At 40.4% G+C, this 25,991-nt stretch overlaps 1 protein-coding gene and 1 long non-coding RNA gene across 3 annotated transcripts in view; one reads left to right on the top strand and one right to left on the bottom strand.

Moving 5' to 3' along the window:
* TOR3A (torsin family 3 member A) overlaps positions 1–25,991 on the top strand; it is a 41,484-nt gene that overhangs the window by 10,900 nt on the left and 4,593 nt on the right. The gene's annotated exons all lie outside the window — the stretch shown is intronic.
* On the bottom strand, positions 9,334–10,934 carry LOC113609157 (uncharacterized). The gene is made up of 2 exons (XR_003428522.1): positions 9,640–10,934; positions 9,334–9,606 (listed from the first exon to the last, which is right to left on the bottom strand). It is a non-coding gene; the product is annotated as an uncharacterized LOC113609157 (long non-coding RNA).

Genomic DNA, 25,991 nt, shown 5'->3' with positions numbered 1-25,991 from the left:
TATAGTTATCGGGGTCTCCTAATAGGTCAGGTGTGAATAGAGTTAGTGCTAGCAGGGTTAGGATTAATAGTAAAGCGCCTAGGGTGTCTTTGATTGTGTAGTAAGGGTGGAATGGGATTATATCTATGTTGGATGGGATTCCTGTGGGGTTATTGGATCCTGTTTCGTGTAGGAATAGCAGGTGAACAGCTACTAATGCTGTGATGATGAATGGGAGGATAAAGTGGAAAGCGAAGAAACGTGTTAGTGTTGCTTTATCTACGGAAAACCCGCCTCAGATTCATTCTACCAAGGTAGTGCCAATGTAAGGGATTGCTGATAGGAGATTAGTGATAACGGTTGCGCTTCAGAATGATATTTGTCCTCAGGGTAGGACATAGCCTACGAATGCAGTAGCTGTAACTATTAATAGTAGGAGTACGCCAGTGTTTCATGTTTCTTGGAATATATGAGAGCCATAGTATAGGCCGCGTCTGATGTGGGCGTAAAGGCAGATGAAGAATATAGAGGCTCCATTTGCGTGTAAATATCGAATGAGTCAACCGTAGTTAACGTCTCGACAGATGTGTGCGACTGATGAAAAGGCAGTTGAGGTGTCTGGCGTGTAGTGTATTGCTAGGAATAAACCTGTTAGGATTTGTATGATTAGGCAGAGGCCTAGTAGGGAGCCAAAGTTTCATCATGAGGAGATGTTAGATGGAGTGGGACGATCAATAAATGCGTCATTGAGAATTTTTATTAGTGGGTGTGTTTTTCGGATGTTGGTCATTAAGGTTCTTGTAGTTGAATTACAAAGATGATTTTTCATGTCATTGGTCATGGTTGGAGTCCATGTGAGAATAATGGCAATATATATTGTTTTTATTATGAGCACTATGTTTGTAATTAGTCTTGTGGGGGTTTCTTCAAAGCCTTCACCTGTTTATGGTGGTTTAGGGTTGATTGTGGGTGGTGCTATGGGATGTGGAATTGTTTTTAGTTTTGGGGGTTCGTTTTTAGGTCTAATAGTATTTCTGATTTATTTGGGAGGAATGTTAGTTGTGTTTGGTTATACAACGGCTATAGCTACTGAGCAGTATCCTGAGGTTTGGGTTTCTAATAAAGTTGTACTAGGGGGATTTCTTTTAGGTTTGGTGGTAGAATTTTTAGTGGTGTTGTATGTTTTAGAGGGTGGAAAAGTGAATGTTGTGTTTGAGTTTAATGGGTTAGGAGATTGAGTCATTTATGATATAGGGGATTCTGGATTTTTTAGTGAGGAAGCTATAGGGATTGCTGCGTTGTATAGTTACGGCACTTGGTTGGTTGTTGTTACTGGATGGTCTTTGTTTATTGGTGTGGTGGTTATTATGGAGATTACTCGGGGTAATTAAATAGTAGCATGCTAAGGGTTATAGTGATGAGGAAAGATAGGAAGTAGAGTTTGATAAGGCCTTTTTGGTTTGAAGTTAGTGTGGAGGCCTTTAGTTGAATGAGAGCTATAGTTTTTGGTAGAATGGTTTCTGTTCAGGCTAGGTCTAGCAAGGAGGTTGCAAATTTCTGGCTTATTGTTAGGACTAGGTGAGGGGGTAAGCGATGTATAATTGTAGGGAAATAACCTAGCAGGGTAGAGAATTTAGTAGAGTCTGATGGATAGGGATACTTTAGGTTTTTTGAGTAGGTGTTAATTTCGAATGCGAGAATAAAGCCTAGGGTTGTTACTATAAGGGCTGTTAGTTTTAGGTATAAAGGTATAGTTATTAGAGGGGTAGTTATTGGGGGTATACTGTTGGAGAGAATAAATCCGGCAAAGATGCTTCCGATTAATAGGTGTTTAATAGGGTTAATTAGTATGGGGTTAGTTTCATTAATGTTTAAGAGAGGAGGGAAGCGAGGTTGTTCTAGTAAAGTAAAGAAAATAATGCGAGTGCTGTAAATAGCTGTTAGGGAGGTGGCGATTAGTGTTAGTAGTAGGGCTCAGGCGTTGGTATAAGACGAAGTGGCGGCTTCAATGATGAGGTCTTTAGAGTAGAATCCTGTGAGAAATGGTATTCCTGTTAGTGCGAAGCAGCCGATGATTAGGGCAGTTGTAGTGAAGGGAAGGATTTTGTATAGTCCTCCTATCTTTCGAATGTCCTGTTCATTGTTTAGATTGTGAATGATGGAGCCAGAACATAGGAATAACATAGCTTTGAAGAAAGCATGTGTACAAATGTGCAGGAATGCTAGGTGTGGTTAGTTGAGGCCTAATGTCACTATTATTAGGCCAAGTTGACTGGAGGTGGAAAAAGCAATGATTTTTTTGATATCATTTTGGGTTAAGGCACAGATAGCTGTGAATAGGGTGGGGAGGGCACCTAGAGAAAGTATTATTGTTTGAATAAATTTGTTATTTTCTGTTAGAGGGTAGAAGTGGATAAGTAGGAAAATTCCCGCTACGACTATTGTGCTTGAATGGAGTAGGGCTGAAACTGGAGTGGGACCTTCTATTGCTGAGGGTAGTCAGGGGTGTAGACCAAATTGGGCTGATTTTCCAGCTGCGGCTAATGTGAGTCCTATAAGAGGGAGGATTGGGGGATTTTGGTTAAGTGTGAAGATTTGTTGTAAGTCTCATGCGTTTGTATTATGTAGGAATCAGGCTATGGATAGAAGGAATCCGATGTCTCCGATACGGTTATATAGGATTGCTTGAAGAGCGGCTGTATTAGCGTCTGTTCGTCCGAATCATCAGCCAATTAATAGGAAAGATATAATTCCTACTCCCTCTCATCCGATAAATAATTGGAAGAGGTTGTTAGCTGTGACGAGGATAAGTATGGTAATGAGGAAGATAAGTAGATATTTGAAGAATTGGTTGATGTGAGGGTCGGAGTGCATGTATCATATTGAAAATTCTATGATAGACCATGTAATGAATAGTGCTACGGGCATAAATATAAGTGAAAAGTAGTCTATTTTAAAGCTGAGTGTTAGTTTAAGGGTATGGATAGTAATTCAGTGTCAGTTTGAGATGAGTATTTCTTGATTTGTGTGGATAAATATTATTATTGGGATCAGGCTGGTGATGAAAGCAAAGAGGGTTATATTTTTTACATAATGTTGGTACTTGTTTTTGTAGAGGTTTGTACTAGATGCTATAACAGGGGCGATCAGTATGAGTAGTGTGAGTAGGGCGGAAGAAGTAAATAAGTTTATTACTTTTATTTGGAGTTGCACCAATTTTTTTGGTTCCTAAGACCAATGGATAACTACTATCCTTTAAAAGCTTGAAAAAGCCACATTGTTAAGTGTGGAGGGCATGAATTAGCAGTTCTTGCAATACTTTTTCGGTAAGTAAGAAGTTTCTGTCTTCTGTTTTTAGTTTCACAAACTAACGGTTTTTTTAAACTACACTTACAATAGAGAGGCCCTAAAATGATTTTAGGGTTTAGTGACAGGAGTAGGAGGGGGATAATGTGTAGGGCTATTAAGGTATGTTCCCGTGTAGAAGTAGGGGTAAGGTTGTTAATATGGTGTGTGTTTGCCGCGTTGTGTTATGATTAGTATGTATAGGGAGTAGAGGGCTGTAATTACAATGTTTGTTCCTATAAGGATGATAGTGAGGTTTGATCACGAGAAAGTTGATATAATTACGAGCAGTTCTCCGATCAGGTTGATGGTAGGGGGTAGGGCGAGGTTTGTTAAGCATGCTAATAGTCATCAGGTAGCTATTAGTGGGAAAGAAATTTGTAGGCCTTGTGCTAGGATTATGGTTCGGCTATGAATACGTTCGTAGTTTGAATTTGCTAAACAGAATAGTATGGAGGATGTAAGGCCATGGGCAATTATTAAGGCGGTAGCTCCTATGTAACTTCAAGGGGTTTGGATAAGGATGGCTGCAATGACGAGTGCTATGTGGCTGACTGAGGAGTATGCGATTAGTGATTTTAGATCTGTTTGGCGTAAACAGATAGAACTGGTTATGATTATTCCTCATAGGGATAGTACAAGGAAAGGGTAGGCTATGTGTTCTGTTAGGGGATTAAGAATTGATGTGATTCGTAGTATTCCATAGCCTCCGAGCTTTAGTAGTACAGCTGCAAGGACTATTGAGCCTGCAATGGGGGCTTCTGCATGTGCTTTGGGTAATCAAAGATGTAGTCCGTAAAGGGGTATTTTTACTAGGAAGGCTATTATGCAAGCTAATCATATGAAAGTGTTAGATCAGGAAGTTGATAATGGTTGGGCTCAGTATTGTAATAATAGGAAATTTAGGGAGCCTACTGTATTTTGTAGATACGTTAGTGCTACTAGTAAGGGGAGAGATCCCATGAGTGTATAAAATAAGAAGTAGAGCCCTGCGTTAAGTCGTTCTGTTTGGTTGCCTCAATGGGTAATGATAATGAGAGTAGGAACTAATGTGGCTTCAAATGTAATATAAAACATAATTAGTTCTATAGCAGTAAAGGTTATAATTAAGAGGATTTGTAGTATAATTAGTATTGTAATGTAGAGTTTTTTTCGGGCAAGTGGTTCTTTTAGGAGGTGAGATTGGCTTGCTATTAACATCAAGGGGAGAAGTCATATTAATATTAAGAGTGGTGCGGAAAGGGAGTCAGAGAAAAATGTTAAAGAGTAGTTGAGGCTGTTATCGTTAAATTGGTTAAGTAGAAGTAAGCTTGTAAAGCTCATTAGTAAACTGTGGGTTGTAGTGTTAATTCAGATAAAGTTACTTTTTGATAGTCAAGTTAAAGGTATAATAGTAGGAACGATAAATTTTAGCATTGAAGGAGGTTAAGGTTTTGTACGTAGTCAGTACCATACGTGTTGGAAACTATGACTAATAAGGCTAGTCCAATAGCTGCTTCGCAGGCTGCAAATACTAAGAGGATGATTGGTATCATGTTGGCCAGAGTGAAGTGTGTGTTTAGGATTGTAAGGGCTGCTAGAATGAATAATGATAGTACTATGCCTTCTAAGCATAGTAATGCAGATATTAGGTGGGATCGGTATATTAATAAACCTGTGAGGGATACTGTAAAGGCAATTAAAATGTTAATGTGGACTAGGGACATTTGGTACTTGTGAGTTTAGATCACAGTCTAGTGGGTCGAAACCACTTGTTTTATTTTAAACTAAGTATCATATTTATCTCATTCTAGGCCTTTTTGGGTTCATTCATAGGCTAGGCTAGCTGCCAGTAGGGAGATTAGGAATAGGGCCATGAGGAGTATTGTTGTTAGGTTATTTGTTTGGATTGCTCAAGGTAAAGGGAGTAGGAGAGCAATTTCTAGGTCAAAGAGGAGGAAAGTAATTGCTACTAGGAAAAATTTTATGGAAAAGGGTAGACGAGCAGATCCTATTGGGTCAAAGCCACATTCGTAAGGGCTGGTTTTTTCTGCATAGACGTTTAGTTGGGGGAGTCAAAAAGCAGTAAGTGTGAGTAGTAAGGCTAGGGTTGTATTCGTCAGTAACGTTAATAAAAGGCTTATTGTTCTTTTTCGGGGTGTACCGAAACTAACTGATTGGAAGTCAGTTGTACTTGTTAATACTAAAAGGACTATGAACCTCATCAATAGATTGATACATAGAGGAATAATCATACGACGTCTACGAAATGTCAGTATCAAGCAGCGGCTTCAAAGCCAAAGTGGTGATTTGATGTAAAGTGGAATATTATTTGGCGTATAAAGCAGACGATAAGGAAAGTGGATCCGATGATGACGTGTAGTCCGTGGAAGCCTGTGGCTACGAAGAAGGTAGAGCTATAGACTCCGTCTGAGATTGTAAATGGGGCTTCATAGTATTCTGATGCTTGAAGTAGGGTGAAATAGAGGCCAAGTATGATTGTGATGAGAAGAGCTTGGAGTATATGTTTGCGGTCGCCTTCTATGAGACTATGATGGGCTCAAGTGATAGATACACCGGAAGCTAATAGTACGGAGGTATTGAGGAGTGGGACTTCTAGTGGATTTAGAGGGTGGATACCCGTTGGTGGTCAGGAGCCTCCTAATTCAGGAGTAGGGGGAGGCTTGAATGGTAAAAGGCTCAGAAGAAGCCTGTAAAGAATAGGACTTCTGATAAGATAAATGAGATTATACCATATCGAACTCCTTTTTGAACAGTTGGTGTGTGGTGGCCTTGGAAGGTGCTTTCTCGGACAATATCTCGTCATCATTGGTATATTGTTAGGGTATTTGTCAAAAAGCTTAAAGTCAGTAAGATTATTGAGTTGAAGTGGAATCATATGATTAGGCCTGATGTTGTAAGAAATGCTGAGAGAGCTCCTGTAAGTGGTCAAGGACTGGGGTTTACTATATGATATGAGTGGGTTTGGTGGGTCATTATGTATTGTCCTGCAAGTATAGGCTCACTAGTAAGGTGAATACGTAGGCTTGGATTAGGGCTACGGCGAATTCGAGGATGACTAATAGAGTGAGGATGGTAAATGTGATGAGGGCTGTGAATAGACTAATATTTATTAATGCAAGAGTTGCACTTCCGATTAGGTGTAGTAATAGGTGACCTGCTGTAATGTTAGCTGTTAGCCGTACTGCTAGAGCTAAAGGTTGAATAAATAGGCTAATAGTTTCGATTATCACTAACATAGGGATTAGGAAGGTGGGTGTGCCTAGTGGTAAAAGGTGGGCTAGGGATATTTTTGTCTTGTTACGGAAACCGATAATGACAGTGCCAGCTCATAATGGAATAGCTATGCCTAAATTTATAGAGAGTTGAGTAGTAGGTGTAAATGAGTGGGGTAATATTCCAAGGAGGTTTGTGGAAGCGATGAATAGGAAAAGTGAGATAAGTATTAGAGATTAGGTTTGTCCTTTGAGGCTATGTGTAACTATCAGTTGCTTTGATGTGAGTTTGGTTAGTCATTGTTGGATAGCGATTATACGGTTATTGATTAATCGATTTGGTGTTGGAAATAGTATGGTGGGAAATATAATAATTAGAGTAGTGATAGGAATACCTAGTATAATCGGGATTATGAAAGGGGCAAATAGATTTTCGTTCATGTGTGATTTCAAGGGGTTTGTTTTTGTAATTTAGTGACATTGGTTTGGGGGAAAGAGAATAAAAATGCTTTGAGATTTTTCGTTGAAGTAATGTGAAGAGGGTAAAGATCAGAGAGAATGGTAAGGAGTCATGTTGATGTATCTAGTTGTGGCATGTCATTAAGGGGAGTTTATAACTCTCAATCTTTAACTTAAAAGGTTAACGCTAGTTTAGCTTCTTAATGAAATTATAATATGGATGCAGATCATTTTTCAAAGTTCTCTAAGGGTACTAATTCGAGAACAATTGGCATAAAGCTGTGATTTGAGCCACAGATTTCTGAACATTGTCCATAGAACAGGCCAGGTCGTGTTGATATTAGGGTTGTTTGGTTTAGGCGTCCAGGAATTGCATCTGTTTTTAGACCTAGGGAAGGAACAGCTCATGAGTGTAGTACATCTTCTGAGGAAACTAGTATTCGGATTATTATTTGTATGGGTAGGACCATTCGATTATCTACTTCTAGCAATCGTAGTTCTCCTGGTTTTAGGTCCGAGGTTGGAATCATGTATGAGTCAAAATTTAGGTCTTCATAGTCGGTATATTCATAGCTTCAATATCATTGATGTCCTATTGTTTTTAGGTAAGGGAGGGATTGTTAATTTCTCCTATTATGTAGAGAATTCATAGAGAAGGTAGGGCAATTATAATTAAGATAACGGCTGGGAGGACAGTTCAAATAGTTTCTACTTCTTGAGCGTCTATTGTACTAGTGTGTGTTAATTTGGTTGTAAGTATCAGTGTAATAATATAGAGGACTAGGGAGCTAATTAGGAAAACAATCATTAATGCGTGGTCATGAAACTGTAGGAGTTCTTCTATAACAGGTGATGCTGCGTCTTGTAAGCCTAGTTGGAAGGGGTATGCCATGGAGATATACAGGATTTTCACTTGTGATTTAACTTTGACAAAGTTACGTAAGACTTTACTAATATCTCGCTCATAAAGAAAGACATAATGGTTATGATGTTGGCTTGAAACCGATTAGAGGGGGTTCGATTCCTTCCTTTCTTGAATATTTTAGGTTGACATATACCGGTTCCTCAAATGTGTGGTATGGTGGAGGACATCCATTTAGTCATTCAAGGTTTGTGGAGGTGAGGTCTACTGCTAATACTTCCCGTTTAGATGCGAATGCTTCTCAGATAATGAAGATTATCAGTATGACTGCTGTCAGTGAGATAAAGGAGCCTATTGATGAGATGGTATTTCATGTTGTGTAGGCATCTGGATAGTCGGAGTATCGGCGAGGTATTCCAGATAGGCCTAGGAAGTGTTGTGGGAAGAATGTCATATTTACACCTACGAATATAATTATGAATTGGATTTTTGTTCATGTTGGGTTAAGTGTATAGCCTGAAAATAGTGGAAATCAGTGGACGAAACCTCCTATAATGGCAAAGAGAGCTCCTATTGAAAGCACATAGTGAAAATGGGCAACCACATAATAGGTGTCGTGGAGAATGATGTCTAGGGATGAGTTAGCCAGGATAATACCGGTTAAACCTCCTACTGTGAATAAGAAAATAAAGCCTAAAGCTCATATTAGGGCGGGAGATCATTTAATACTTCCTCCGTGAAGTGTTGCCAGTCAGCTGAAGACTTTTACTCCTGTAGGAATTGCAATAATTATAGTGGCTGATGTAAAGTATGCTCGGGTATCTACGTCTATTCCAACTGTAAATATATGATGAGCTCATACAATAAAACCCAGGAAACCAATAGAAACTATAGCTCATACTATTCCCATATACCCGAAATGTTCTTTTTTCCCCGAATAATAGGTAATGATATGTGAAATTATTCCGAAGCTGGGCAGAATTAGAATATATACTTCGGGATGGCCAAAAAATCAGAATAGGTGTTGATACAGGATTGGGTCCCCTCCTCCTGCTGGGTCGAAAAAGGTTGTGTTTAGGTTTCGATCGGTTAATAGTATAGTAATTCCGGCTGCTAAGACGGGTAGTGATGGTAAGAGTAAGACTGCTGTGACCAAGACTGATCAGACGAAGAGAGGTGTTTGGTATTGGGTTATAGCGGGTGGTTTTATATTAATAATAGTTGTAATGAAGTTAATAGCCCCAAGGATTGAAGATACACCGGCTAAATGTAGAGAGAAAATAGTAAGGTCTACTGAGGCTCCTGCGTGTGCTAGATTTCCGGCTAGAGGAGGATATACAGTTCAGCCTGTTCCTGCGCCGGCTTCAATTATTGAAGATGCTATCAGTAGTAGAAAGGAAGGGGGAAGTAGAAGCTTATGTTGTTTAGACGAGGGAATGCTATGTCAGGGGCTCCAATTATCAAGGGAACTAGTCAGTTTCCAAATCCCCCAATTATGATAGGTATAACCATAAAGAAAATTATTACGAAGGCGTGAGCTGTTACTAGAACATTATAAAGTTGGTCGTCTCCGATAAGTGTGCCAGGTTGACCTAATTCAGCACGAGTCAACAAGCTTAGACCAGTACCCACTATTCCTGCCCAGGCGCCAAATAGTAAATACAGAGTACCAATGTCTTTGTGATTGGTAGAGAATAGTCATCGGTTTATGAACATAGGTAAAATGGCCGAGTAGGCATTAGACTACTAAATCTAATGGCCGAGTAGGCATTAGACTACTAAATCTAAAGACAGGGGTAAAGTCCTCTTTTTGCCAAGTCCTGTGGTGAATAATCATTTTGAATTGCAAATTCAAAGAAGCAGCTTCAATCCTGCCGGGACTTCTCCCGCCTTTTTTTTCTCGCGGCGGGAGTAGATTGAAGCCAGTTTATTAGGGTATTTAGCTGTTAACTAAAAGTTCGTGGGAGATGTATCCCTCCAATCTAGTGAGGATTTAGCTTAATTAAAGTGTTTGATTTGCATTCAATTGATGTGAGATATGGTCTTGCAATCCTTATTGGGCAGGGGTTAAGTAAAATTATACTTGCTTAGGGCTTTGAAGGCTCTTGGTCTTATTTAACCTAAACCCTTATAGTAGGATAAAGAGTGCTGGTGTAAGAGGTAGGAGTATTGTGGATAGTACGATTGCTGTTGGTAAAAGGGTTATTTGTTTTGTGGAGTGGAATTGTCATCTTATTTTTATGTTGTTGGTAGAGGGGAACAGGGTTAATGCTGTGGAGTAGGTAAGGCGTATATAGAAATATAGGTTGAGTAGAGCTGTGATGGCTATGAGGGTGGGTAGGATGAGGGTGTCGTTTTTTGTTAGTTCTTGAATAATCATTCATTTGGGTATAAAGCCTGTGAGTGGAGGAAGTCCTCCTATGGAGAGTAGGGTAAGCATAGTAAAGGTTGTTATAACAGGTATTGTATTTCATGTTTGGGATAGTAGTAGTGTGGTGGTAGTGGAGTTTTGAATAAGTAGTATAAATATGGTGAAGGTTATTACAATGTAAATTAATAGATTTAGTAGGGTGAGGGCTGGGTTGTATAATAAAACAGCGGTTATTCATCCTATGTGAGCAATTGATGAATAGGCTATGATTTTTCAGAGTTGTTTGGTTTAGTCCACCTCAGCCTCCGATTAGAATTGATAGGAAGGATATAGTAATTATTAGGTGTAGATTGATTGATGGTGAAATTTGATAAAGGATTGAGATGGGTGCGAGTTTTTGTCACGTAAGTAGGATTAGTCCTGTGCTTAGGGGAACACCTTGTGTAACTTCTGGTACTCAAAAGTGAAAAGGGGATAATCCTAGTTTAATGGCTAAAGCTATTGTTATTAGAATGGATGCTGTTCGGTCGAATAATTTTATGATGGTTCATTGGCTGGAGTGTATTAGGTTAATAATAATTGCTAGTATAAGTAATGAGGATGCTGTGGCTTGTGTTAGAAAGTATTTGGCTGAGGCTTCTGTGGCTCGAGGATTAGGTTTTTTTATTATGATAGGAATGATGGCTATCATATTTATTTCTAGTCCAATTCAGGCGAACAGTCAATGGGAGCTAATGGTTACAATTGTTGTGCTTAGGACGATGGTTGTTAGTAGGGTGATAGAGACGAATGGGTTAATTAGTATGGGAAGGATATGAACCAACATTTCCGGGGTATGGGCCCGGTAGCTTATTTAGCTGACCTTACTATAGATTATGGTGTAGTGTGGTAGCACGGAGAATTTTGAATTCTTAAGGGTAAGTTCGATTCCTATTATTCTAGAAATACGAGGACTCAAACCTCTATTATTTACGCTATCAAAGTAATTCTTTTGTCAGACATATTTCTTATTTTATGTTTGGGGTGGGATGCCTGCTGTTATAATGGGCAGTGAGATGTGTCATATGCAGAGAGCTAGTGTCAGTGGGAGGAAATTTTTTCTGAGGAGGTGTATTAGTTGGTCATATCGGAATCGGGGGTAGGATGCTCGGATTCATAGGAAGGATATTGTTAATAGTAGCGATTTGATGATTAGGTTTGTTGTGCATAGTTCTGGTATGTAGGGGTCATGGAATGCTCCTAGAAATAAGATAGTTGTGAATATATTTATTATGATAATGTTAGCATATTCTGCTAGGAAGAATAGGGCGAAAGGGCCTGCTGCATATTCTACATTAAAGCCAGATACGAGTTCTGATTCTCCTTCTGTAAGGTCGAAAGGGGCTCGGTTAGTTTCTGCTAAGGTGGAAATAAATCATATTATGGCTAGTGGTCATGAAGGGAAGAGTAATCATAAGTTTTTCTTGTGTAGTGTTTAGTGTAGATAGAGTGAAGGAGCTTTAAGGCTCCTTGGAGTATAGTTGATTATTTTGTGTTAGTTTCAGGTGTACAGCAAAGTGATTCATTATACATATACATGTATCTGTTCTTTTTCAAATTCTTTTCCCTTTAGGTTATTACACAATATTGAGCATAGTACCTTGTGCTATACGATAGGTCCTTGTTGGTTATCTATTTTAAATATAGTAGTGTGTATATATCAATCCCAAACTCCCAGTTTATCCTCCCCCCACCCCCACCTTTCTCCTTTGGTAACCATAAGTTTATTTTCTAAGTCTATGAATCTGTTTCTGTTTTGTAATAAGTTCATTTGCATCATTTTTTTTTATTCCACATATAAGTGATATCATATGATATTTGTCTTTCTCTGTCTTCACTTAGTATGATAATCTCCAGGTCCATCCATTATTTCATTCTTTATATATATTTTATTTATATATATTTCATTCTTTATATATATGTACCACATCTTCTTTATCCATTCCTCTGTTAATGGACATTTAGGTGCATGGGTTTATCTCTGGGCTTTCTATCCTGTTACATTGATCTATATTTGTTTTTGTGCCAGTACCGTACTGTTTTGATGACTGTAGCTTTGTAGTATAGTCTGAAGGCAGGGAGCCTGATTCCTCCAGTTCTGTTATTCTTTCTTAAGATTGCTTTGGCTGTTTGGGGTCTTCTGTGTCTCCATACAAATTATAACATTTTTTGTTCTATTTCTGTGGAAAAATGCCATTGGTACAATAATGCAATAGGGGTTGCACTGAATCTGTAGATTGCCATGGGTAGTATAGTCATTTTGACAATATTGATCCTTCTAATATAAGAACATGGTATATCTTTACATATGTTTGTGTCATCTTTGATTTCTTTATCAGTGTCTTACAGTTTTTAGAGTACAGGTCTTTTGGCTCCTTAAGTAGGTTTATTCCTCGGTATTTTATTCTTTTTGATGCAGTGGTAAATGGGATTGTTTCTTTAATTTCCCTTTCTGATCCTTTGTTGTTAGTGTATAGAAATGCAACAGACTTCTGTGTATTAATTTTGTATCCTGTCACTTTACCAAATTCAGATGAGCTCTAGTAGTTTTCTGGTAGCATCTTTAGGATTTTCTGTGTATCATATCATGTAATCTGCAAACAGTGATGGTTTTACTTTTCCAATTTGAATTCCTTTTCTTTTTATATCTTTTTCTTCTCTGATTGCCATGGTTAGAACTTCCAAAACCTATGTTGAATAAAAGTGGCAAAAATGAGGGGGCTTCCCTGGTGGTGCAGTGGTTAAGAATTCGCCTGACAATGCAGGGGACATGGGGTCGAGCCCTGGTCTGGGAAGATCCCACATGCCACGGAGCAACTAAGCCCGTGCGCCACAACTACTGAGCCTGTGCTCTAGAGCCCGCGAGCCACAACGACTGAGCCCATGTGCCATAGCTACTGAAGCACCTAGAGCCCGTGCTCCACAACAAGACAAGCCACTGCAATGCGAAGACCGCACACTGCAATGAAGAGTAGACCCCGTGTTATCTATTTTATACATATTAGTGTATATATGTCAATCTCAATCTCCCAATTCATACCACCCCACCCCACCCCGCCACTGCTTTCCCCCCTTGGTGTCTGTACGTTTGTTCTCTACTTCTATGTCTCTGTTTCTGCCTTGCAAACAGGTTCATCTGTACCATTTCTCTAGATTCCATATATATGCGTTAATATACAATATTTGTTTTTCTCTTTCTGACTTACTTCACTCTGTGTGACAGTCTCTAGGTCCATCCACATCTCTATAAATGACCCAGTTCCATTCCTTTTTATGGCTGAGTAATATTCCATTGTATATATGTACCACATCTTCTTTATCCATTCATCTGCCCATGGGCATTTAGCTTGATTCCATAACCTGGCTATTGTAAATAGTGCTGCAGTGAACATCGGGGTGCATGTGGCTTTTTGAATTATGGTTTTCTCTGGGTATATGCCCAGTAGTGGGATTGCTGGGTCATATGGTAATTCTATTTTTAGTTTTTTAAGGAACCTCCATACTGTTCTCCACCGTGGCTGTATCAATTTACATTCCCACCAACAGTGCAAGAGGGTTCCCTTTTCTCCACACCCTCTCCAGCATTTGTTGTTTGTAGATTTCTGATGATGCCTTTTCTAACTAGTGTGAGGTGATACCTCATTGTAGTTTTGATTTGCATTTCTCTAATAATTAGTGCTGTTGAGCAGCTTTTCATGTGCCTCTTGGCCATCTGTCTGTCTTCTTTGAAAAAATGTCTATTTAGGTCTTCTGCCCATTTTTGGATTTTTTGTTTTTTTAATATTGAGCTGCATGAGCTGTTCATATATTTTGGAGATTAATCATTTGTCCATTGATTTCATTTGCAAATATTTTCTCCCATTCTGAGGGTTGCCTTTTCGTCTTGTTTATAGTTTCCTTTGCTGTGCAAAAGCTTTTAAGTTTCATTAGGTCCCATTTGTTTATTTTTGTTCTTATTTCCATTACTCTAGGAGATGGGTCAAAAAAGATCTTGCTGTGAGTTACGTCAAAGAGTGTTATTCCTATGTTTTCCTCTGAGAGTTTTATGGAGTCCAATCTTACATTTAGGTCTTTAATCCATTTTGAGTTTATTTTTGTGTATGGTGTTAGGGAGTGTTCTAATTTCATATTTTTACATATAGCTGTCCAGTTTTCCCAGCACCATTTGTTGAAGAGACTGTGTTTTCTCCATTGTATATCCTTGCCTCCTTTGTCATAGATTAGTTGACCATAAGTGTGTGGGTTTATCTCTGGGCTTTCTATCCTGTTCCACTGATCTGTATTTCTGTCTTTGTGCCAATACCATATTGTCTTGATTACTGTAGCTTCGTCGTATAGTCTGAAGTCAAAGTCTGATTCCTCCAGCTCCATTTTTTCCCCTCAAGATTGCTTTGGCTATTTGGGGTCTTTTGTGTCTCCATGCAAATTTAAAGACGTTTTGTTCTAGTTCCGTAAGAAATGCCACTGGTAATTTGATAGGGATTGCACTGAATCTGTACATTGTTTTGGGTAGGATAGTCATTTTCACAATATTGAGTCTTCCAATCCAAGAACATGATATATTTTTCCATCTGTTTGTGTCATCTTTGATTTCTTTCATCAGTGTCTTACAGTTTTCTGAGTACAGGTCTTTTACCTCCCTAGGTTGGTTTATTCCTAGGTATTTTATTCTTTTTGTTGCAGTGTTGAATGGGATTGTTTCCTTCATTTCTCTTTCTGATCTTTCGTTGTTAGTGTATAGGTGTGCAAGCTATTTCTGTGCATTAATATTGTATCCTGCAACTTTACCAAATTCATTGATTAGCTCCAGTAGTTTTCTGGTGGCATCTTTAGGATTCTCTATGTATAGTACCATGTCATCTGCAAACAGTGACAGTTTTGCTTCTTTTCAATTTGGATTCCTTTTATTTTTCTTCTCTGATTGCTGTAGCTAGGACTTCCAAAACTATGTTGAATAATAGTGGCAAGAGTTGACATCCTTGTCTTGTTCCTGATCTTAGAGGAAATGCTTTCAGTTTTTCACCTAAGAATGATGTTTGCTGTGGGTTTGATGTATATGGCCTTTATTATGTTGAGGTAGGTTCCCTCTATGCCCCCTTTCTGGAGAGTTTTTATCATAAATGGATGTTGAATTTTGTCAAAAGCTTTTTCTGCTCTATTGAGATGATCATATGGCTTTTATTCTTCAGTTGGTTAATATGGTGTATCACATTGATTGATTTGTGTATATTGAAGAATCCTTGCATCTCTGGGATAAATCCCACTTATCATGGTGTATGATCCTTTTAATGTGTTGTTGGATTCTGTTTGCTAGTATTTTGTTGAGGATTTTTGCAACTATATTCATCAGTAATATTGGTCTGTAATTTTCTTTTTTGTAGTATCTTTGTCTGGTTTTGGTATCAGGATGATGGTGGCCTCGTAGAATGAGTTTGGGAGTGTCCCTTCCTCTGCAATTTTTTGGAGGAGTTTGAGAAGGATGGGTTGTTAGGTCTTTTCTAAATGGTTGATAGAATTCACCTGTGAAGCCATCTGGTCCTGGACTTTTGTTTATTGGAAAATTTTTTTTTTTTAGGAGTTTATTAATTAATTTATTTTTGCTGTGTTGCGTCTTCGTTTCTGTGTGAGGGCTTTCTTTAGTTGTGGCAAGCGGGGGCCATTCTTCATCACGGTGCACAGGCCTCTCACTATCGCGGCCTCTCTTATTGCGGAGCACAGGCTCCAGACGTGCAGGCTCAGTAGTTGTGGCTCACGGGCCTAGTTGCTCCGCGGCATGTGGGATCTTCCCAGACCAGGGCTCGAACCCGTGTCCCTGCATTAGCAGGCAGATACTCAACCACTGCGCCACCAGGGAAGCCCCTGGTGGAAGATTTTTAATCACAGTTTCAATTTCATTACATGTGATTGGTCTGTTCATATTTTCTGTTTCTTCCTGGTTCAGTCTTGGAAGGTTATACCTTTCAGGAATTTGTCCATTTCTTCCAGGTTATCTATTTTATTGGCATAGAGTTGCTTGTAGTAGTCTCTTAGGATGCTTTGTATTTCTGCGGTGTCTGTTGTAACTTCTCCTTTTTCATTTCTAATTTTATTGATTTGAGTCCTCTCCCTGTTTTTCTTGGAGTCTGGTTAAAGGTTTATCAATTTTGTTTATCTTCTCAAAGAACCAGCTTTTAGTTTTATTGATCTTTGCTATTTCATTTATTGTTTCTATTTCATTTATTTCTGCTCTGATATTTATGATTTCTTTCCTTCTACTGACTTTGGGTTTTGTTTGTTCTTCTTTATCTAGTTCCTTTAGGTGTAAGGTTAGATTGTTTGAGATTTTTCTTGTTTCTTGAGGTAGGCTTGTATTGCTATAAACTTCCCTCTTAGAACTGCTTTTGCTGCATCCGTAGGTTGTGGATCATTGTGTTTTCATTGTCATTTGTCTCTAGGAATTTTTTGATTTCCTCTTTGATTTGTTCAGTGATCTCTTGGTTATTTAGTAATGTATTGTTTAGCCTCCATGTGTTTGTTTTTTACGTTTTTTTCCCTGTAATTTATTTCTAATCTCATAGCGTTGTGATCAGAAAAGACACTTGGTATGATTTCAATTTTCTTAAATTTACTGAGGCTTGATTTGTGCCCCAAGACGTGATCTATCCTGGAGAATGTTCCATGTGCACTTGAGAAGAAAGTGTAATCTGCTGTTTTCTGATGGAATGTCCTATAAACATCAATTAAATCTATCTGGTCTGTTGTCTCATTTATTAATTTTCTGTCTGGATGATCTGTCCATTGGTGTGAGGCAATAAAGTCCCCCATTATTATTGTGTTACTCTCGATTTCCTCTGTTATAGTTCTTAGCCATTGCCTTATTTATTGAGGTGCTCCTCTGTTTGGTTCATATATATTTATAATTGTTCTATCTTCTTGGATTGAACCCTTGATCATTATGTAGTGTCCTTCCTTGTCTCTTGTAACATTCTTTATTTTAAAGTCTATTTTAACTGTTATGAGTATTGCTACTCCAGCTTTCTTTTGATTTCCATTTGCATGGAATATCTTTTTCCATCCCCTCACTTTCAGTCTGTATGTGTCCCGAGGTCTGAAGTGGGTCTCTTGTAGACAGCATATATGGGTCTTGTTTTTGTATCCATTTGGCAAGCCTGTGTCTTTTGGTTGGAGTATGTAATCCATTCACATTTAAGGTAATTATCGATATGTATGTTCCTCTTACCATTTTCTTAATTGCTCTGGTTTGTTTTTGTAGGTCTTTTTCTTCTCTTGTGTTTCCCACTTTGAGAAGTTCCTCTAGCATTTGTTGTAGAGCTGGTTTGGAGGTGCTGAATTCTCTTAGCTTTTGCTTGTCTGTAAAACTTCTGATTTCTCCATCGAACCTGATTGAGATCCTTGCCGGGTAGAGTAATCTTGGTTGTAGGTTCTTCCCTTTCATCACTTTAAATATATCATGCCACTCCCTTCTGGCTTGTTGAGTTTCTGATAAGAAGTCAGCTGTTAACCTTATGGGAGTTCCTTTGTACATTATTTGTCATTTTTCCCTTGTTGCTTTTAATAATTTTTCTTTGTCTTTAATTTTTGTCAATTTGATTACTATGTGTCTCAGCATGTTTCTCCTTGGGTTTATCCTGCCTGGGACTCTCTGTGTTCCTGGACTTGGTTTACTGTTTCCTCTCCGATGTTAGGTAAGTTTTCGACTATAATCTCTTCAAATATTTTTTCCGGTCCTTTCTCTTTTGTCCTCTGGGACCCCTATAATGCGAACGTTGTTGGATTTAATGTTGTCCCAGAGGTCTCTTAGGTTGTCATTTCTTTTCATTCTTTTTCTTTATTCTGTTCCACAGCAGTGAATTCCACTATTCTGTCTTCCAGGTCCCTTATCCATTCTTCTATTCTGCTATTGATTCCTTCTAGTGTATTTTTCATTTCAGTTATTGTATTGTTCTTCTCTGTTTATTTGTTCTTTAATTCTTCTAGGTCTTTGTTAAACATTTCTTGCATCTTCTTGATCTTTGTCTCCATTCTTTTTCCAAGATCCTGGATCATTTTCACTATCATTATTCTGAATTCTTTTTCTGGAAGGTTGCCTATGTCCACTTGGTTTAGTTGTTTTTCTGGGGTTTTATCTTGTTCCTTCATCTGGTACATAGTCCTCTGCCTTTTCATTTTGTCTGTCTTTCTGTGAATGTGGTTTTCGTTCTACAGGCTGCAGGATTGTAGTTCTTCTTGCTTCTGCTGTCAGCTCTCTGGTAGATGAGGCTATCTAAGAGGCTTGTACAAGCTTCCTAATGGGAGGGACTGGTGATGGGTAGAGCTGGATGTTACTCTGGTGGGCAGAGCTCAGTAAAATTTTAATCCGCTTGTGTGCTGATGGGTGGGGCTGAGTTCCCTCCCTGTTGGTTGTTTGGGCCGAGGCAACCCAGCACTGGAGCCTACGGCCTCTTTGGTGGGGCTAATGGTGGACTCTTTGGTGGACTCCAAGGAGTACTTCCCAGAACTTCTGCTGCCAGTGTCCTTGTCCCTGCAGTGAGCCACAGCTGGCCCCTGCCTCTGCAGGAGACCCTCCAACATGCAGGTAGGTCTGGTTCAGTTTCCTATGGAGTCACTGCTCCTTCCCTTGGGTCCTGATGTGCACACTGCTTTGTGTGTGCCCTCCAAGAATGGAGTCTCTGTTTCCCCCAGTCCTTTCAAAGTCCTGCAATCAAACCTCGCTAGTCTTGAAAGTCTGATTCTCTGGGAATTCCTCCTCCTGTTGCCGGACCCCCAGGTTGACGTGGGGCTCAGAACCTTCACTCCAGTGGGTGGACTTCTGTGGTATAATTGATCTCCCATTTGTGAGTCACCCATCCAGCGGTTAAGGGAGTTGATTTTATCGTGATTGCGCCCTTCCTACCTTCTCATTGTGGCTTCTCCTTTGTCTTTGCTTATGGGATATCTTTTTTGGTGAGTTCCAGTGTCTTCCTGTCAATGATTGTTCAGCATTTAATTGTGATTCTGGTGTTCTTCCAAGAGGGAGTGAGCACACGTCCTACTCTGCCATCTTCAAGATGATCATATGGTTTTTATAATTCAATTTGTTGAAGAATTTTTTGATTTGCAGATGTTGAAAAATCCTTGCATCCCTAGGGTAAATCCCACTTGATCATGGTATATGATCCTCTTAATGTATTGTTGGGTTCGGTTTGCTAGTATTTTGTTGAGGATTTTTGTTTCTATGTTTAACAGTGATATTGGCCTGTAACTTTCTTTTTTTGTGGTATCTTTGTCTGGTTTTCCTATCAGAGTGGTGGGGCCTCACAATGAATTTAGGAGTGTTCGTTCCTCTGCAATTGTTTTGGAATAGTTTCAGAAAGATAGGTGTTAACTCTTCTCTAAATGTTTGATAGAATTCGTCTGTGAAGCCATCTGGTTCTGGACTTTTGCTTGTTGGGAGTTTTTTAATCACAGTTTCAATTTCAGTACTTGTGATTGATGTGTTCATATTTTCTGTTTCTTCCTGGGTCAGTCTTGGGAGATTGTACCTTTCTAAAAATTTGCCTATTTCTTCTAAGTTTTCCATTTTATTGGCATATAGTTATTCGTAGTAGTCTCTTATGATCCTTTGTATTTCTCTGTTGTCTGTTGCAACTTCTCTTTTTCATTTCTAATTTCATTGATTTGAGCCCTCTCCCTTTTTTTCTTGATGAGTCTAGCTAAAGGTTTATCAATTTTGTTTATCTTTTCTAAGAACCAGCTTTTAGTTTCATTGATCTTTTCTATTGTTTTCTTTGTCTTTCATTTACTTCTGCTCTGATCTTTATGATTTATTTCATTCCACTAACTTTGGGTTTTGTTCTTCTTTCTCTAGTGCTTTAGGTATAAAGTTAGGTTGTTTGAGATTTTTCTTGTTTCCTGAGGTAAGATTGTACTGCTATAAACTTCCCTCTTAGAACTGCTTTTTCTGCCTCCCCTAGGTTTTGGATCATCGTGCTTTCATTTTCATTTTTCTCTAGGTATTTTTTTATTTCTCCTTTGATTTCTTCAGTGATCCACTGGTCGTTTAATAGCATACTGTTTAGCCTCCACGTGTTTGTGTTTTTACCATTTTCTTCCTGTAGAGTTCTAACCTCAGTGTTGTGGTTGGAAAAGATGCTTGATATTATTTCAGTTTTCTTAAATTTACCGAGGGTTGCTTTGTGGCCCAGCATGTGATCAATCCTGGAGAATGTTCCATGTGCACTTGAGAAAAATGTGTATTCTTCTGTTTTTGGATGGATTGCTCTATAAATATCAAGTAAGTCCACCTGGTCTAATGTATCATTTAAGGCCTATGTTTCTTTATTGATTTTGTCTGGATGATCTGTCCATTGATGAAAATGGGGTGTTAAAGTCCCCCACTCTTCTGTGTTACTGTCAGTTTCTCCTCTCATGGCTCTTAGTATTTGCCTTATATATTGAGGTGCTCCTTTTGTGTATCTAGGTGCTCTAATATATAGTTGCATATATATTTATAATTGTTTTATCTTCTTGGATTGATCCCTTGATCATTATGTAGTTTCTTTCTTTGTCTCTTATAACAGTCTTTATTTTAAAGTCTATTTTGTCTGATATGAGTATTGCTCCTCCAGCTTTCTTTTGATTTACATTTACATGAAATACCTTATTCCATCCCCTCACTTTCAGTCTGCATGTGTCTCTAGGTCTGAAGTGGGTCTCTTACACACAGCGTATATACAGGTCTTGTTTTTGTATCCATTCAGCCAGTCTCTGTACTTCGGTTGGAGCATTTAATCCATTTACATTTAAGGTAATCCTTTTAATAAATTTATTTATTTTTTATTTTTGGCTATGTTGGGTCTTTGTTGCTGTGCTCAGGCTTTCTCTAGCTGTGGCGAGTGGGGGCTACTCTTCATCGCGGTACGCGGGCTTCTCATTGCGGTGGCTTCTCTTGTGGAGCACAGGCTCTAGGCGCACGGGCTTCAGTAGTTGTAGCACGTAGACTCTGTAGTTGTGGCTCGCAGGCTCTAGAGCACAGGCTCAGTAGTTGTGGCACACAGGCTTAGCTGCTCCATGGCATGTGGGATCTTCCTGGACCAGGGTTCGAACTCGTGTCCCCTGCATTGGCAGGTGGATTCTTAACCACTTCGCCACCAGGGAAGTCCTATGGTAATTATTGATATGTATGTTCTTATTGCCATTTTGTTAATTGTTCTGGATTCGTTTTGTAGGTCTTTTTTCTTTCCTTTCCTCTTGTTCTCTTGTGATTTGATGACTAACATTAGTGTTGTTTTTGGATTCCTTTTTCTTTTGTGTATCTATTGTAGATTTTCAGTTTGCGGTTACCATGAGGTTTTGATATAACAGTCTATATATAAACAAGATTGTTTTAAGTTGCTGGTCTTTTAATTTCAAATGCATTTCCAATATCCTGCATTTATACTCACCTTTTCTCATGATTGCTGGTTTCGATATCATATTTGTGTGTGGGTGATTTCCTACCTTTACTGTATGTTCACCTTTTCCAGTCAGCTTTTCCATTCATAATTTTCTTGTTTCTAGTTGTGGCCTTTTCTTTTCTGGCTAGAGAAGCTGCAAAGCTGGTCTGGTGGTGCTGAATTCTCTTAGCTTTTGCTCGTTTGTAAAACTTTTGATTTCTCTATTGAATCTGAATGAGAGCCTTGCTGGGTAGAGTATTCTTGGTTGTAGGTTCTTCCCTTTCTTCACTTTAAATACATCATGCCACTCCCTTCTGGCCTGCAGAGTTTCTGCTGAGAAATCAGCTGATAACCTTATGGGAATTCCCTCGTGTGTCATTTGTTGTTTTTCTCTTGTTGCTTTTAGTATTTTTTCTTTGTCTTTAATTTTTGTCAGTTTAATTACTGTGTGTCTTGGCATGTTCCTCCTTGTATTTATCCTGCCTGGGACTCTGTGCTTCCTGGACTTGGGTGACTGTTTCTTTCCCATGTTAGGGAATTTTTCAGCTATTCTCTCTTCAGATATTTTCTCAGGTCCTCTCTCTCTCTCCTTCTGGGACTCCTATAACGTGAATGTGGTTGCATTTAATGTTGTCCCAGAGGTATCCTAGACTGTCCTCTTTTCTTTTCATTCTTTTTTCCTTATTCTGTTCCATGGCAGTGATTCCCACCATTCTGTCTTCCAGCTCACTTATCCGTTCTTCTGCCTTAGTTATTCTGCTATTGATTCCTTGTAGTGTATTTTTTATTTCAGTTATGTATTCATCTGTCTTTTTTTTTTTACTTTTATGAGGATTGCCTTCCTCACCTTTTAACAGATTTTTTCTTTATTTAATTTACTAATTTATTTATTTTTGGCTGTGTTGGGTCGTTTCTGTGCGAGGGCTTTCTCTAGCTGCGGCAAGTGGGGCCACTCTTCATTGTGGTGCGTGGGCCTCTCACTATCACGGCCTCTCTTGTTGTGGAGCACGGGCTCCAGACGCGCAGGCTCAGTAGTTGTGGCTCACGGGCCTAGTTGCTCTGCGGTATGTGGGATCTTCCCAGACCAGGGCTCGAACCTGTGTCCCCTGCATTGGCAGGCAGACTCTCAACCACTGCGCCACCAGGGAAGCCCTGTCTGCTTATTCTTTAGTTCTTCTAGGTCTTTGTTACAAACATTTCTTGTTATCTTCTAGATCTGTGCTTCCATTCTTTTTCTGAGATCTTGGATCATCTTTACTGTCATTACTCTGAATTCTTTTTCAGGTAGATTGCCTATCCACTTCATTCAGTTGTTCTTCTGGGGTTTTATCTTGTTTTCTTCATCTGGGACACATTCCTCTGCCTTTTCATTTTGTATAACTTTTTGTGATTGCAGTTGAGCTGGGTCTTGTCCCTCTGGTGGGCAGGGCCATGTCAAGGGGTATGTTTAGCAGGTAGCTGTATGCTCAGGAAGACTTTAAGCACCCTGTCTGTTGATGGGTGTGGCTGTGTTTCTGCCCTGTTCGGCCTGAGGTCCCAGCACTGGAGCCTGAAGGCTGTTGTGGGACCAGGTCTTGGTGAGAAAATAGCAGCCTCCAGCAGGGCTCATGCCAATGAGCACTCCCCAGAACTACTGCCACCATTGTCTTTGTCTCCACAATGAGCCACAGCTGCCCCCTGCCTCCACAGGAGAGCCTCCAATACCAGCAAGTAGGTCTTGTCTAGGCTCTTAGGAGGTCACTGCTTTTTTCCCTGGGTCCTGATGCACATGAGACGTTGTGTGCACCCTCCAAGAGTGGAGTTTCTGTTTCCCCTAGTCCTGTGAAATTCCTGTGCTCACACCCCACTGGCCTTCAAAGCCAGATTCTCTTGGGGCTCCTCCTCCTGTTGCCAGACCCCCAGGTTGGGGAGCCTGACGTGAGGCTCAGAACTTTCACTCCTGTGGGTGAACTTCTGTGATATAATTATTTTCTAGTTTGTGGGTTGCCTACCCAGCAGGTATGGGATTTGATTTTATCACAGTTATGCCCCTCCTACTGTCTTATTGTGGCTTCTTCTTTGTCTTTGGTTGTAGGATATCTTGTTTGGTCAGTTCCAGCATTTTTTTGCGGTTAAGTTCATTCTTTTGCATGTAGCTTCCCGGTACCATTTATTGAAGAGACTGTCCTTTCCCCATTGCATACTTATAGCTCTGTCGTAAATTAATTAACCATATATGTATGGATTTATTTCCAGAGTCTATTCTGTTACATTTATCTGTGTGTCTGTTTGTATGCCAGTACCATACTGCTTTGATTGCTAAAGTTTGTAATATAGTTGGAAATGTACACACTAGGAGTTCCCTCTTACTGTGTGCCACAGGCTCTAGAAATGGCTTGCAAAAAGTTAATTTTGAAATCAAGCTGTCCAATCCTATCTTTTTATGGCAGCTCCAACAGAAAGTCCTGCCTAAGGTCTGTTAGTAGTCAAGTTTGGGTCCCTGTTGGCCCAACCTGAATGCTTCACAAGCAGCTTCTTGCACTCAGTGGAAGCCAAACCACTCCTCCCCACCGTCACCCGCCTCCCGCAGGCCAGTACATGCTTGCTAGGGGACTTCCCCCAGCTTTAGGGTACACCCTGTGAGGAGAAGGAAGGAGTCTGGTTTTTCATCCAGGCTTGGAATGTGTGAAGGAGTGAGCTGTGGAGGGCAGATCTTGGTTCACTGTGGACCCACAAGACAAGGTGGAACCAGTTTAAACTGTTGCTGGGTTGGGATTTTGGTGTGTTAGTGGCAAGTCCTTCCTGGTCTGTAAATAAGGCTGACGGGACGCTACAATGCATTGCAAAGGAGGGCCTTTGGGAGCCCCCAAAGGTGATTTTCAGAGAAAAGCAGAGAAAGACTTTCTGATATGACTTGAGTGATCAGAATTAGGAGACAAGGACAGTAAATTCTGTGATACTACGTATCACCTTCTGAGGTAGCCCAGAAGTGCAGATCTCTTCCTGTTGCAGTGAATTAGGTAGGGGCTCCAAAATGCAGAGGCAGCAAAATAAGGAATCACCTTGGTTCACCAAGGCTTCTCCACCCAAGCCCTGGCAGGCGGTGGGGGCAGGGGACCCCTGGAACCATTCCTGCAGGCAGAGTCCTTTTCTCAGAACAGAAGGAAGCCTAGTGCCCAGCTACCTCAGGACGCCCTTTCTATTGCAGGGATCCTTTGACTTCGTGCGTGGCTTCTTCCCCCCTCCACTGCCTGGCTCCTTCCTCCCTCCTTCCTCCTACCAGGCCAAGCCTGCTTCTGCCTTGTGGCTGTGGCCGACCTTTCCCCAGCTTGGCTCGAGGTGCCAGGGCACTGACTTCCCTACCAGTTCTCAGCTTGGAAAACCTCACCCTTGCTGTTGCCAGGATTTCCTAATGCGACCCAGGTGACCTGCTATCTCTAGGCAAATATTTGCGTTTGTAGTATTTTGGTCATTGACCTGCTGGCAGTGCCCCTGTCCCACCACCTGCCCTTTCCCCCTAGTGACCCGGCGTCTGTGCACTGTCTGAGGCCACGGGGTCCTGATGAGCAGACACTGGCAGAGTGGAGGCAGGGCCAGGAAGAGAGCCACTGTGGACAAGCTACCCTTTGGGCCTACTGTGGCAGGGGATGCAGTGGCTGCACTGGCCCTGAAGGAGCCTTTGAGCCCCTAGGGAGGAAGATGCACACTGGTGACTGAGAGGCAAGGACATGGCTTCCAGTTCCAGTGGCCCCGGTGTGGGACCGGCCTGTGAGAGCCAGTGGTCCCCAACAGGCCTGGGTGGACTGTCTGGAGACCGTGGGCCAGCCAGGCTGTCAGTGCGGTGCAGCACCTTGCACCCCTGCCTCGGGCAGCCAGAAAGCAGCACCTCTAAACCCCAAAGTTTTCAGCTAGTCTAGTGATAGGTGGGGGAAGATGGTGTCTCTGGACTTGATTTCTACAATAACCTTACCTGTGTGGTGAGGACTCTTATATTTAAAAGAAAAGCACAGCTGATTCAAATTGATGGTGTAAACAAATCCAGTGGTTTAATCCTGAAAAAAATCCTAAACCTGCTATTTGAAGTGAAGTCCTAGCGGCTCTGCTGGCCCCCCTGCAAAGTGGTGGTGTCGGATGGCGGAAAGGAGGAGGTGGCAGCTGAAGCAGGGGGTGTAGTGGGGAGCGGGGCTATGGCTAGAGTTGCCCCAGCACTCAGCCAGTCCTTCATCTGGGCCTGAGGAATTTGGGGCCCCTGGCCAAGTACTAACTAACTACTTGGTTAGTAGTTAGTAACATTGACTAACTAACTACTAACATTGACTACTTTTGCC

The sequence above is a fragment of the Aethalodelphis obliquidens genome, unplaced genomic scaffold (assembly GCF_003676395.1).
Source record: "Aethalodelphis obliquidens isolate GAN/ISIS:26980383/991018 unplaced genomic scaffold, ASM367639v1 scaffold55, whole genome shotgun sequence".
Lineage (NCBI taxonomy): Eukaryota > Metazoa > Chordata > Mammalia > Artiodactyla > Delphinidae > Aethalodelphis > Aethalodelphis obliquidens.
This window is presented reverse-complemented; position numbering and strand designations above follow the sequence as displayed.